This window comes from Schistocerca piceifrons, chromosome 5, assembly GCF_021461385.2.
Source record: "Schistocerca piceifrons isolate TAMUIC-IGC-003096 chromosome 5, iqSchPice1.1, whole genome shotgun sequence".
In the NCBI taxonomy this organism is placed as follows: Eukaryota; Metazoa; Arthropoda; class Insecta; order Orthoptera; family Acrididae; genus Schistocerca; species Schistocerca piceifrons.
The window spans coordinates 77,473,507-77,488,686 of NC_060142.1; the positions used below are offsets into that span (position 1 = coordinate 77,473,507).

Below are 15,180 nucleotides of genomic sequence, written 5' to 3' on the forward strand. Positions count from 1 at the left end.
AAGCACCTAGAACCGCACGGCCACACCGGCCGGAAAATATCCTTCAACTTGACCCACAGAAAGAAATCCGGGGACGTCAGATACGGTGAACGTGCGGGACATGGTACGGTGCTTCGACGACCAATCCACCTGTCATGAAATATGCTATTCAATACCGCTTCAAACGCACGCGAGGTATGTGCCGGACATCCATCATGTTGGAAGTACATCGCCATTCTGTCATGCAGTGAAACATCTTGTAGTAACATCAGTAGAACATTGCCATCGATAAAATGGGGTCAATTATACTTCCTCCCATAATACCGACCTGCCAAGGTCGGTGGTGTTCCACTTGTCGCCGCCATCGTGGATTTTCCGTCGCCCAATAGAGCATATTACGCCGGTTTACGTTACCGCTGTTGGTGAATCACACTTTGTCGCTAAATAGAGCGCGTGCAAAAAATCTGTGATCATCCCGTAATTTCTCTTGTGCCCAGTGGCAGAACTGTACACGACGTTCAAAGTCGTCGCCACGCAATTCCTGGTGCATAGAAATATGGTACGTGTGCAATCGATGTTGATGTAACACTCTCAACACCGACGTTTTTGAGAATCCCGATTCTCGCGCAGTTTGTCTGCTACTGATTTACGGATTAGCCGCGACAGCAGCTAAAACACCTACTTAGGCATCATCAATTGTTGCAGGCCGTGGTTAACGTTTCGCATGTGGCTGAACACTTCCTGTTTCCTTAAATAACGTAACCATCTGGCGAACGGTCCGGACACTTGGATGATGTCGTCCAGGATACCGAGCAGCATACATAGCATACGCCCGTTGGGTATTTTGATCACAATAGCCATACATCAACACGATATCGACCTTTTCCGCAATTGGTAAACGGTCCATTTTAACACGGGTAATGTATCACGAAGCAAATACCGTCCGCACTGGCGGAATGTTACGTGACGCCACGTACTTATACGTTTGTGACTATTACAGCGCCACCTGTCACAAAGCGAAAAAAGTGGTCCAACTAAAACATTCATATTTCTTTACGTACTGCAAGAACATGTAATAAAAATGAGGGTTCCTATTTAAAATAAACGCAGTTGATATCTGTTTGACCTATGGCAGCGCCATCTAGTGGGCTAACCATAGCGCCATCTGGTTTCCCCGTTGAAGCTAGACGAGTTTCGTTCTTTGTAGTTTTTTCGTGTGATACTTATTTCGTGAGATATTTGGCCCGGTCACTATCAATGGACCAACCTGTATATGAGACTACCAGTTGATCTGCCTTATACTTCATTATTCTTAGTTCTTTTGACTTTTTGGATATTTTAAGTATATATGTACTTTTAAAATACAGGGTGATTCAAAAAGAATACCACAAATTTAGGAATTTAAAACTCTGCAAAGACAAAAGGCAGAGCTAAGCACTATCTGTCGGCGAATTAAGGGAGCTATAAAATTTCATTTAGTTGTACATTTGTTCGCTTGAGGCGCTGTTGACTAGGCGTCAGCGTCAGTTGATGCTAAGATGGCGACCGCTCAACAGAAAGCTTTTTGTGTTATTGAGTACGGCAGAAGTGAATCGACGACAGTTGTTCAGCGTGCATTTCGAACGAAGTATGGTGTTAAACCTACTGATAGGTGGTGTATTAAACGTTGGTATAAACAGTTTACAGAGAATGGGTGTTTGTGCAAAGGGAAAAGTTCTGGACGGCCGAGAACGAGTGATGAAAATGTAGCACGCATCCAGCAAGCATTTGTTCGCAGCCCAGGAAAATCGACTCGCAGAGCTAGCAGAGAGCTGCAAATTCCACAATCAACTGTATGGAGAGTCCTACGAAAAAGGTTAGTTATGAAACCTTATCGTCTGAAATTGGTTCAAGCACTGTCCGCAGCTGATAAGATTAAAAGAATCGATTTCTGTGATTTTATCCTTGCTCAAATGGAAACAGATGAATCTTTCGTTTCAAAGATTGTGTTTAGTGATGAAGCAACTTTCCACACTAACGGGAAAGTCAACCGTCACAATGTCTGTATATGGGGCACTGAGAATCCGCGGGAAACAACTCAGTATGAACGTGACTCGCCTAAGGTGAACGTTTTCTGTGCCATTTCAGCCAATAAAGTTTTTGGTCCCTTTTTCTTCGAAGGTGCTACTGTAACTGGACTACTGTATCTCGAGATGTTAGAGAATTGGCTGTTCCCTCAGCTCGAACAAGAAGCACAACAATTCATATTTCAGCAGGATGGAGCGCCACCACATTGGCACTTATCTGTCCGTAACTACCTGAACGTCAACTACCCGAGGCGATGGATCGGCCGCCAGGCAGCCCGTGACAGAGCACTTCATCACTGGCCTCCAAGAAGCCCTGATCTTACCCCCTGCGATTTTTTCTTATGGGGGTATGTTAAGGATATGGTGTTTTGGCCACCTCTCCCAGCCACCATTGATGATTTGAAACGAGAAATAACAGCAGCTATCCAAACTGTTACGCCTGATACGCTACAGAGTGTGTGGAACGAGTTGGAGTATCGGGTTGATATTGCTCGAGTGTCTGGAGGGGGCCATATTGAACATCTCTGAACTTGTTTTTGAGTGAAAAAAAAACCTTTTTAAATACTCTTTGTAATGATGTATAACAGAAGGTTATATTATGTTTCTTTCATTAAATACACATTTTTAAAGTTGTGGTATTCTTTTTGAATCACCCTGTATTATTTCCTTATGCTTGTTAATCGTCAATAATCTTAGCACCTCAGCTTCCATCTAAATAAAAGACTGGTTACAGTACGTCAGTTGCAACGCTGGTAAGCGAATGTGCGCGGAGAGCAGCTGCTGTAGATGCGACGGTCACGGCCTAGCGCACGCAAGTCTGCCGAGTCACAGCAGTGTGCCGTGAGGGAGGTCGCGTCCAAAGCGTTCGTGATCGTCTCGCCAGTAGCGGAGCGGCCGGCTTGCAGAACACAACGGCTGGCGGCGGCGCGGCCGGCTCGCAGATGTGAGTAAGCGCAACATCTTGTTTCTGGACACTTCAGCCCGCATCAAAAGCCTCGAATGCAGAAAGAGGTTCATTCGTTTCACAGTACCGGTTACTTTACCAAACGCTGCACATGTAACGTGTTTCATGTACGAGTACTGTAAGTATCCGTCTTTACTAGACGTGCTGAATCATCAAAAACGATGACATGGGGGAAAGGTGCGGAGGTGTAGAATGGGGAGGGGCAGCGAAAGGAAAAGGGGAAGAGAGAAGCTGTAAGGGGCTACAGCAAAGTGCTTTACATCGAGTGTGTTTTGACGCTGTGATATCTTAATCTAATCGCCAGCAATGAAGACTGTGTAGCGCACATTTTTGTGCCGTTAGCTACTATGAATGTGCCTCCCTGTCTTGTGTCTTGTGATGCTGCGGTTGTGACGTCGCTTCTACCAGCTTGACAGAAACGCTGTCTTTGTATGTTGGAGACTTTTTTATTTGCACTCTATGGGATAGGTGTGGGTGTTGTGTAGTCCCCCTATTGCGACTATTTTTGTCCTATATTATTTCCACCCTATATTACCATTCAACACTTTTTCCCTTTTTCTTCCATCACACATATGAAGCTGTGCCACATTTTGTGAATGTTGAACGTAGCATGTGGTGCCCCAAAACGGGGAATGATGGTTGTTGAATTATTAGCGAACTGTACCACTCTTACGTAACGCACGCACAACATAGCGTCCTCTCTTTTGGTTTCTAAAGACATTCGCCAGTATAAAGTGGTCGTCAGTTTGTTAAGAGTATAGGGTAAAATCTGTGGGACTCATATTTTCATTTATCTGTATCACTTATTATTAAATTTAAGAAACAGTCTGTACTGGTCACATAAACATGTCAAGTTTACTCATCATTCTGTTTGTTAAATATTTGTAGTGACAAAGGTTGGCCGCATGAGCTTCCAGTTCTTTAAATATGCATTTTTTTATTTCTCTTTGTACAATTATGTATTCAATGTAACCACGTGTTCTCGATGGAGAAATAGAGTACAAACTCGGGAGGCCGAATAAAACAAACAACAAACCACGGGAAAACTTTGAAAAAAGTGCAGTAGAAATGTTCGACTAATGCTTCAATCAGGAACTTAGGCCACAGCACCGAACAGCTAACTAGCACAAGGCGAGGTCCCATCATAGAAACCTGTAAATGCCAATCTGACGAAACAGGTAAATGGTTAAATGTGAATAAATTTTTTATGCCAAACTTGTGGCTGGCTTCTGTATTTATGTCAGTGTTCTTCTAAAATGCTAAACCGATCTTTCATTTTCTTTCAGGGGTGTGGTTGTGTAGTAAATATTTACATTGGGATTGATTATCTCAGTTAATTTATTGCATTGTACTACTTTTTCGCGTTCTTCAGAATAGCTATTTTCAATGTGTCATTCCTTAAGACCTCACGCATGTTTCTGATTTTCGCCCAAGGGGCGATTTCAACAGTCATCTTGGGACTTTGTTGTGGATCGGTTGGAGTCCGATTATGACGGTGAGGCTGTTTCCCATCCTGTGCAGCCATTAACTATTGCCGGGAAGACTGTGGATCTGCATAGTCGCCATTTGGTTTTTGTTTCTGATTCGGAACTAACAAAGAAGGGAGCCAGTGCTTTCACCATCTGTAGAAAAATAATTATTTTCGCAGTAATATCAGCCTTGAAGAAAATTTGTCCATTTAATACGATCCTGGGGCATTTAAAATTTGTTGATCATGGGATGTTTCTGTAGCTGATTCTGACGTTGCCACAAATGTGTGACGACTTTTTTGAGAAGTACATAGTTTCAGTTTTTTGTTTCACTGTTGAGTGACACTTTGTTTCTTCTACACTAATTTGCGACGAAGTTCATTTGTTAAGCAGTTTTTGTTGCTTGTATGCATCACTGTACCATGCGCATATTCTGCTAGCTGTTCTCCTTGTTGCTTTGGGATGATCAAAATGATAGCGGACGGTACTGACACTTGAGGAGAACTGTTTCTATTTTGGTTGTCTCCGACTTCTTCACGTTTGTGGATCAACATTCTTCCGTTGTGTACAAACTATCATCTAGTATGTAGTCCGCTATCTTCATCTGTGCAACTTATATTCATAATCCCTACACAGTTTGTCGAAGGGCTTGTCCCAATCCATCAAGACCGGCGCTGCCACTTTTGATGCGCTGATATTTTTTGTTGTGTTTTACACTAAACGTAGAGCTTGCATTTCTTCTTATAATTTCGTTTTAAACTCGAACTATCCTAGTTTAAGTTAAAGACTTTTGTGTGACTTGTAGGATTCGATCCCACTTCGATTGTTGGCCTGGCTTCAAATCTAGGGATGAATAAAACTACTACTACTACAAGCAAAGACGAATCACTGAAACATTGAAACATACCAACGAAATAATAATTAGGTCGAAACTGGCTGACAAGCTGATACTGGAATGCCAACAGTTTTTATAATAAGGAACAATGAATAAATAAAACAACACTGAGATGCTGATAAACTAACTGATACTTTTGTTTCTGTAAGTGTACCATAATGGAAACCATTAATCTAAAGTAGGGCTAAAGAATAACAAGAATATGTCTCCAGTAATTATTTACCTATCATAAAGTTTTATGTACAGTGTCACTAAGTATATTGCAAGTTTTTAACTTAACATCTGCTTCGGTTTTTTAAGCATTTATTAGCCGCTGAATAGAAGATAATCCTCCTAATTCTCAGTTATAACTTTTTTGAGCGAAACAGATATCAGTTTGTCCTGCAGGGGAATGCTGATGTCAAGTATTTGCAGAAGACGAAATTGCGAATCAGGTGTACCGCCAAAAATCTGAATGTTGTTCTTGATTAATGGATTTTTAATTCAGAAATTTATAGTGCGACGAAAGAAACATAAGCGGATAATTATTTGTTATTATTCAATACCTTGACCAAAAACACTTAATGATTACAATGACAAGAAACTAAAGGATTTTTGGTAGCGAGAAATATGTCTGGCATTATAAAAGACAACTTACCGAATTTTTTTTAAGAATGGTTGCCTTTCCCTCCGGAGATGATGTTTTCATTTCTGAACAATGCGAAGACTTCACCACATCAGAAGGAGTAATGGCTATTTTTAAATGAGCCTTGTATTTAAGAAACAAGTCTGTGCTTTTTGTTGTGTCTATGCAAGACAGCCTAGACACAAAGAGAGGAAGCCGAAAGGCACGCGCTTAAACTCACGCAGGCTGGCGTGAGGTCTGAAACAGGATACGTAATGAATGCTATAAAGAAAAGTACGTAGCTTCTGGAATACTTAACTTTAATCCATAATTGTAGAACATCGCTCTTGATGATACATGCATCATAATATTAATTAGCAATTGAATACGGCGCCTTGCTAGGTCGTAGCAAATGTAGCTGAAGGCTGTGCTAACTATCGTCTCGGCTAATGAGAGCGTAATTGTCAGTAATCCATCTCAGGCAAAGTCGGCTGTACAACTGCTAGTACGTCTCTGTAGACCTGCCGTGTGGTGGCGCTCGGTCTGCTATCACTGACAGTGGCGACACGCGGGTCCGACGTATACTAATGGACCGCGGCCGATTTAAATGCTACCACCTAGCAAGTGTGGTGTCTGGCGGTGACACCACACTTTTATTCTAAGTTAACGGCTTTCTAATAATTCGGCACCACTCACGAACCTGGATGTGAAACTATTAAGAGACCCCAACATCATAGAAATCAAGTCTTTATTCACATACGGTTGAAGACCCTGCACGATTAAGGGCAACTATGGTTAGATACTAATTTTTAGCATTTTCAAGCCATGATCGCTTTGTAGTAATTCCCTGCTTTCAGGTGGTACACTTATTGCCAGAACAGATACATAACATTGTATTGCATTCTAAAGTGGACACATAAAACAACATGAACGGTGAGTCTTCGTATAACAGAAGTTAGCGACACAATTCACAATAATAACGCTATTATTTACATGCAGGAATGTGCATGCATGACAGGATGAATTAACGCAAATGTCTACTAGTAAATAAACTCACATGACTTCCATTTAACGAGACAACGAAGCTATTACAGGGACACGTACGAAGGCAAACTGGTCTCTGCGTCAAGTCCTTGAGAGCGCAAAAAAAGTCGGTTCATAACTTGCCGCGATTGACTGGTCAGTTGAAAAACCGCTCTTCTAGCAATAAAATTGTCTGCAGGTGTGCAGTTCTGAAGCTGTGAGCTTGTAAGAGGTCATATGAGATTCTGTGTCCTATGATGGATCGTGTTCTGTTAAACAGATTTTGTAAAAAAAACTGTCTTTTGTGCTTATAAAGCACCTCTAACATCTGTAGCCTAATGACGTATGGGTCACGCAAGGATATGCGTATAATACACTGACGAACCAAATCATTATGACAATCTATTTAATAGCTTTTTGGTCTGTCGTTGAAGCGATTCTGCGTGACACGGATTCGAAAAGTCATTGGTATGTTTCTGAAGCTATGAGGTGTGATCAAAAAGTAACTGGAAGTTTTGTTTTTTGTACAGTATCTTTATTTATTCACCAACATCAACTTTGACCCCTTCAATCTTCCTCAGATATAATACAATTAGACGATTGCGTTTTGCAATCTTGGAAGCACTTCTGGAACTTAATTTTCGTGATGGTATTTAGCTCTTTCAGCGATTCTGTTTTTATCTCACAAATGGTGGCAGAACGGCGTCCTTTCATGGTTCTCTTTAGCCTCGTGTATACGGACATAAGGAAAAGTCCCAACAAGCTACGACAAAAATTTAAAACCAATGACGATAATCATTAGCGCGGTCGCTGTAAGGGCCAATAAAGATATATTTTGCTACGCCGGAAAGCAGATAACAAATGATAAAAAATTCCATTCAATTTTTTTTTGTTAATAGAGAGACTCTGTCTTTAGTTCTCGAGTGGAAAAGACGTATTTTTGTAAGATGTGTGTGGTAGTTATCGTGTTGTTTGAATAATAATTATTATTTGTGCAAAACCACGAAAGTTTTCTTCCGCGCATCATCTCAATGTCAGGTCCACAAGCGGCCTGCATTACGAAGAAAAAGCCCGATTAAGAACTCGATCAGCAGATAAATATTCAAGGCGGAAGAAGATGAATATAACCAAGTACATCAGAACTAAGTTCACGTTAAAACGGACTCAGAGAAAAGAAACTATAAAAATCCAAAATTTGGACAGTAATTGAAAATAATTGAATTCTATTAATCCCTTTATTTATGTACACTTAATTATTATTGCTATTTAAATGTATATGTACATAAATTTGCACACTCGGGGATAGATAGAAGACTCAGGGGTCCATGTCCGGCCACTACTCTGGCTGAGCCTACATAACGGTTTTGTTTTTTTGCTAAAAAATCAGGAACAAGCATTGAGATAGGAGCGGGAGCATTAAAGTGATACAATTTTCACGTGTGGTTTTCCCATAAATCTAATAGTTTTCTTCAAACTGCCTCACGCAAACGGCACATAAGTTCCAGATAGTATTGCTTACTGACCGTACGACCGTAAAGCAAAAACTCGTGATGCACTGTCCTATTGTAGTCGAAGAAAACGGTGGGAAGAACCTTCCCATGTGACGGGAACTTGTCGATTTTTTTTTCAGTTTTGGCTCTACAGGTAGTTTCCGTTGGCACGACTGGGCCTTGACTTCGACGTCATAGCCGTGTGCCCATGTTTCGTCACCTGTTATAACTTTCTTTAGAAATTCTGTCTGCACGACGACGTTTTCGGTCGAAATTCACCAATTTCGGAACAAACTTTGCTGCTACACGTTTCATGACCAAACCATCCGGAAAAATTGCTTGGCGTGTGCCAGAGAATATGGCAACATCTTCAGCAGCCTCTCTGATAGTGATTCGATCTTTCGGGAACCATTTTTTTTTCCTTTTTCCACACTGTCGTCAACAATTGATACGTTAGAGCGTCCGTCTTCTCCATCCTCTTTGAAACGTTTATACCACTAGCAAACTCATGTCGTACTGATAGCGGATGGGCCAAAAAGCCACAGTCACATTGCGAATACGCTGCTGCACTTCATTCCATTTCTCAAACAAAATTTAATGCAAATTATTATTTGAGCCATCTTCGCCGAAGGCTCGAAAACACGTATAATCTTTTCGACTGTTAGCAATAAACGAAAATATCCAAAACATGAAAATGCAGACATACCAGGTGTAGAAGTATGATACCAGAATTTGGATGCAATAATTACATATATGTTATTTCAAACTGACAAACAATATTTTATACGTTTCTCCCACCTCTCCGGCAGGCTATGAATGCACCGCTAAAAAAACATTTCTTCTTTTGAAGCGAACCAGTCAGCGAGCCACTTCAGTACATTTTCATACGAATTGAAGCGTTGTTCAGCGAGAGCGTGTCCCAGTGGTGCAAACAGATGATAATCGGACGGAGCCAAGTCTGGAGGATAAGCCGCATGCCCTAGTATTTCCCAACTGAACACCTCTCGTTCGTTTCCCTGACCCATTTTGCTGTGTGTGATGGATCGTTATCATTGGGCAGTATGACTCTGTGTTGCCTTCTGGCGGTTTTTCACGTAATGCTCGATTTAAATCGATTATTTGCTGTTGGTAGCGATGAGTGATTCAGTTGTTCCGCGAGTTCTTATTGAGTTTGAATATAATCTTCATCCGGAAAGGCCTGCAATTCGTTGTCTTCGAATTATTTCGGTGGTTTCCCGCGCTTGTCGTTTCTCACGTCAAAATCACCACTTTCGAATTTTTGGAACCACTCGAAACACTGTGTTTTCCCAAGAGCATGTTCGCCGAAAGCTTCGACAATCATTCGATGCGATTCTGCAGCAGTTTTCTTCAAATGATAACAGAAAACAAATGCCGTCCGCAAATCGTAGTTCGTAGGCACAAAATCTGACGTGTTTACGGGTTTGAAGCAGATAGCGATGTATGGGACTTTGGTTACTGTGTGTTGACATTTGTCGTCAGCCGTTACAGGAAGCAGATGGCGCTGCAGATAAGGTCTCACGGGCCCTACACTGATGGCTCGAATAATCTATAGGGAAATTACGGCTTCATACTTGTACACCTGGTACATCGGGAACATGTGTACCAACAAGATAAAAAGAGTTTTGAAAATCGGATATATAAAGGCCGCCAAATAAAAAAAAATTGATCACACCTCGGAAACCAGATGCTCACGCACGAATGTGACCTTGTGATACGGACAGTTATCGTGCTGGAAGACGCCATCGACATCAGGAAGACACGAAACAGAAAGGGATACAGGTGCTCCGCAATAATGTTCACGTAGTCCATAGCTGTTGTTGGTATCTTCGATTGCTACCATAGGTGCCATGGAAGCCAAGGTGAATGCCCCTCACAGCATAGTACTGCCCCAATTGGTCTGTGTCCTTGGCTCGGTGCATGTTTCGAGAGCTGATCGCCTGGATGACGGCGTATACCGAGATAAGACCAGGCGTCACTATCGTATTGATCCAAAGTCCAATCTCTTGAGATTCCACGCCCATTGCAATCGTAACTGATGTCGTACGGTCAACATGAGAACACGTAAGCGGTCGTTCTGCTGCTGAATATTCAACAAAGTGCTCCGAAATACTCGTGCCTGCACCAACTCCGTAGCAGGAATGGGAAAAAGCGACCGGTTTAACTGACATCGGTATGTTAGTTCTAGACAACCAGTGTTTTCCTGTATTTGTTTAATCTCCGTTATAACAGATATATTTTTTATTTTTTACTAATAACCAAATAAAAAAACCAAAATATCAATTAGAAGCAGTGCTAAAATTTTTCGTTTTTAAATAATTTTTTAAATTTTACACCATTAAATTTGCACTGATTTGGAATATTGAGTTATTACAGGAAATCGGAAAAGCGACCAGTGCTGTTTTGATAAAAATGCCGATAGAAATGCACAGCACACATGGTACAGCATTGCTGAGACATGACGTCTCTGTTGCTGTGTGTCGCTTATGGCACGCGTGAACGTGCGGTGTGCAAGACTTTTGCCCCTACCCGGTCTTAGAAAACGGTAGCTCCTCGGTCGCTGTCAGCCTGACATCCGTTGTATTACATAATGGCACGAATCCTAGTCTCGAAATATTTTTACGAAATGATGTAACAATGAACTACAATGCTTCTTTTGCTATAAAGGATTAAAGATTAGTCTGCCGATTCTACGAAATAAGAAAAGAGGAAGGAAATTATGATAGTAGTAATAAATTAAAAACTTAACAGCAATGCATTTACAGTTTACAATAAAAATAGAAAGAAGCTGACCTGCTGCCTCTGTGTACAAAATATGGCTCTATCTGCTAGCAGTTCTTGAGAAAAACAGAGTTCTTCAACCTCAGCTTTCACCCTTTGGCACTGACTATCATAGTGGCCAGACTGAGATCGACCACAATTACAGTATGATTTTTGAGAAGAGTTTCACAATTAGAATCAATAGGATTATACCAGCGAATTTTTGTAGTATTCAACCACTTATTACTTCTCGAGAAAAGCAGAGAACCGAGACGGACTCAGTTTTCTTTGCCTGTTTAATTTAATATTTTGATTCTAGGTATCTTGAAACTCGGTGAGTCAACATTTTTCAGTCTTTGTTCCATTTCTACTTTCATTACAGGAAATAATAAGAAAAAGACCGAAAACCGGTTATTTCAGAAACCGGTTACTGTGAGCGATTTTAACAGTCATGTTAAACCGGCATGAAGAGAAACCGATACAACCGGAAACCTGTTGTTTCAGGGATAACCGCCACCCTAGTCCATAGCATAACAAATGGTTCAAATGGCTCTGAGCACTATGGGACTTAACATCTGAGGTCATCAGTCCCCTAGAACTTAGAACTACTTAAACCTAACTAACCTAAGGACATCACACACATCCATGCCCGAAGCAGGACTCGAACCTGCGACCGTAGCGGTCGCGTGGTTCCAGACTGAAGCGCTTAGAAGCGCTCGGCCAGTGCGGCAGGCATAGCATAACAGTGGCACCGAGCAAGATGGCGCAGTGGTTATCGCGCTGGACTCGCATTCTGGAGGACGACGGTTCAATCCCGCCTCCGGCCATCCACATTCAGGTTTTCCGTGATTTCTCTAAATGGCTCCATGCAAGTGGCGGCATGGTTTCTTTGAAAGGTCGTGGTCGATTTCGTTTCCCGTCCTTGACACAGTCCGAGCCTGTGCTCCATCTCTAATGACCTCGACGTCGATGGACCACCTCGACGTCGATGGACCGTTAAACCCAGTCTTCCCTCCTTCCTCCAAAACAGTGCCCCTACTGGCCTGCGTCCGTGTTGCGGTGCTTGTTTCTAGCAACCTTTCGCCTAGATGACGGCCTATTCGAACAGTACCAATGGGCCTGGTGTAACAAGGAACGTGCTTCATCAGACCGAGTGACACGACTGCACTGATCCACGGTCCAGCCGCTATGAACCCGCGTCCACTATAGCCTTAATTGACTATATCGTCGGGTCAACGTGGGAAAACGAAGGGGTCGTGTGCTGCGGAGCACCACGTTCAACAATGTGCGCTGAAGCGAGTGCTTGCACTACGATCTCAGAGTTCTGTCGTCAGATCTGCGGCAGATCGCCGCCTGTCCTGCGTTAGTCGCCAGTGCGCAGTGGCGACCAACTCACGGGTGAGTTTAGTTGCCGGTAGAGATGGGCAAACTGAAACACGTAACAGTTTCGAAACAAATGAAACAGTACAATGTAGTGTTTCGATACGCTGTTTCGAAACAGTGAAACAGTTTGTGTTTTGTAATCTAATAAACCTACACATTTTATCATCTTGAATGTCTACTGTATTAAGTATGTCCACATAAACACAAATGAGTTGCGAGAGCGCTAATCATATCCCAGAAAGTATGAAATTATCACTTAGGCGTCTTGGCAGTTTCGTATTTCTGCAGAAAATGCGCTGCTTTCGTGTCGTGTGGCTTTCATACTTTTCAATTGGCTGAGGACAGCCATAGCTAAAGACAGAAAGGCCACCACGAACGGAACTGGAGGTGGGAGCAAACTGCAGAAACAACGGATATGCTACTGGAATTCCCACATTCCGTTAGTATGGGTAATATACCCATCCTGCTAATTGCCATGCACACAAAGGGAATCATTGAGGATAATAGGCACAGTGACTATAGACTCACAAATAACGCCAAATAACTCGAATAAATAACAAAATATAACACAAAAAATTTTTATCTTTTAAGGTGTTTCGAACCGTTACTATAAATTCACCATGCTTCCTAGTCCTTCCCGTTCACCATTACACTATCAGTGATACGTCAAACAGATTGCTTGCAATTATACCTACATCAGATTTATGTATATGTCTAATAACTGTCACTCTACGCCTTTTTTTATTCAAAATGTTGTAGGCTTACTTAAGTTTCTTAATATGATTACTGTACATGAACAGAGAAGCGTATGTTATCAAAAAGTGTAATTTAACTGAATGATTTTCACATATTTATTATTTTGAATGTGAATAGTATGCGTTGTTTTATTGCTTGGTTAGTGTTTATAAAGCAGATATTACGCCATTTCAGAATATGACAGTCAGCTAGAAACGAAGCTTTATTTTCGGATATCTTAAGCTTCATGCTATTGTTTGTCACAAAGATTTTGACACTCTTGAAAGTGTTTTATGAAGTGGTATGTTAAATGTGTTTCAGTACCTGTGCCGAGCCCGAATCTCGTCCGACACAGAGGGGAATGAAACATCACTGTTTCGATACAATTAGTCCGTTCCAAGCACTGGTGGACTGAAACAGCCTTATTCTGAAACAACGATACAGTTTCTGTGTCTGGCTCGAGACCGAATGTGGCCCAGTTATCCGAGACAGGGGTGGAATGAAACACCACTGTTTCGAAACAGTGAACCGTAGCCGTTCCGAAACACTGAAACAGTTCCACGTATCGATACACTGTATCGAAACATAGAAACAGTGGCCAAGTCTAGTTGCCGGTGATGAAAGTTTGCCAGTGCGCGGAGGCCCTAGCAGTACACCAAATTCGGCAGTGCTGTGTATTCACTGGACCATTTAGTGTAAAATGTGTCTCGTCACTCTGTATGTAACCTACCCTTAGAAAAATTTATGAATGATTGTGCTGATAAACTCCTTACATTATTTGATTTTCAAGCAGCTGAGCAGAACTGAACGTACTCAGACATTTCGCTATTTACTTATTCTGCTCAACACTAAACTGACACACAATGTGTTTAGCGCAACGCAATCTGACTTTCAATAATCTCTACAAAAGAATGGCCCTGACTAACAATAACCTCTACCTTTCATGAAACACTTACCTCACAAAAATCTTCGTTACTCGAACTACTACTGCAATACAGCGAGCGCCAATACTGCCAGCTAAATAAAAGATTCTAACTACTAAAGTCACTAACTACTGATAGGCCTAGTTAGCAAATGAAAGATTTTGATAGAGAACAAACAATGTATTTACCTTAATAATGTTCAAAAGTCATTATATATATATATATATATATATATATATATATATATATATATATATATATATATAAGTTCATGACATCCAGTCTTACAAATTTACTCTCTCTGATGGACACACGTCCAGATCATCCGCTCTCAAAACTCCGCCATCTCTGTCCCCACATCCACCACTGCTGGCGGCTCACCTCCAACTGCGCAACACTACAATACCGAATATTACAACGATGCCAACCAGCCACAGACTTCACACAGCACAGTCAGTGATTTTCATATAGAGCGCTACGTGGCGTTACCAACATAAAAACCTAAACAGCCTACTTACACATAGAATATTGACCGGTCACATGTAATCAACTTCGATCCTTGGCAGAAACCGAAGAGCAAATTCAGAACGTTGCTGTGGTCTATGAGATATCAGGTGTTGAACAGTCTTGATCTTGTGCGGGTACCATTGTAAAATAGATCCCAAAACTTTCCATACTGTTAACCATGGTCTGGACAGTTCCCGTGACGCACTAGCACTACCCAGGGCCCGTGCTGCATAGTCAGTTGCAGCAACAGCAGCCTCGTCAATAACTTCCACCGGGATAGGACGCCTTCCTCTTCCAGGTGCCACACCAAACTGACCCGTGTTTATGAATTTCATGATCACCCTCTTTAAGCCGTTTAATGACA

The 15,180-nt window shown here is 41.7% G+C and overlaps 1 protein-coding gene across 1 annotated transcript in view; it reads left to right on the forward strand.

Annotated features, from left to right (window-relative positions):
• Positions 1-2,880: 2,880 nt before the first annotated feature.
• The window catches only part of LOC124798012 (methyl farnesoate epoxidase-like), a 158,767-nt gene continuing 146,467 nt past the window's right edge, over positions 2,881-15,180 (forward strand). Inside the window, exon 1 of the mRNA XM_047261210.1 lies at positions 2,881-2,988. The gene's annotated coding sequence lies outside the window, so the exon portion shown is untranslated. The remainder of the gene's footprint in view (positions 2,989-15,180) is intronic.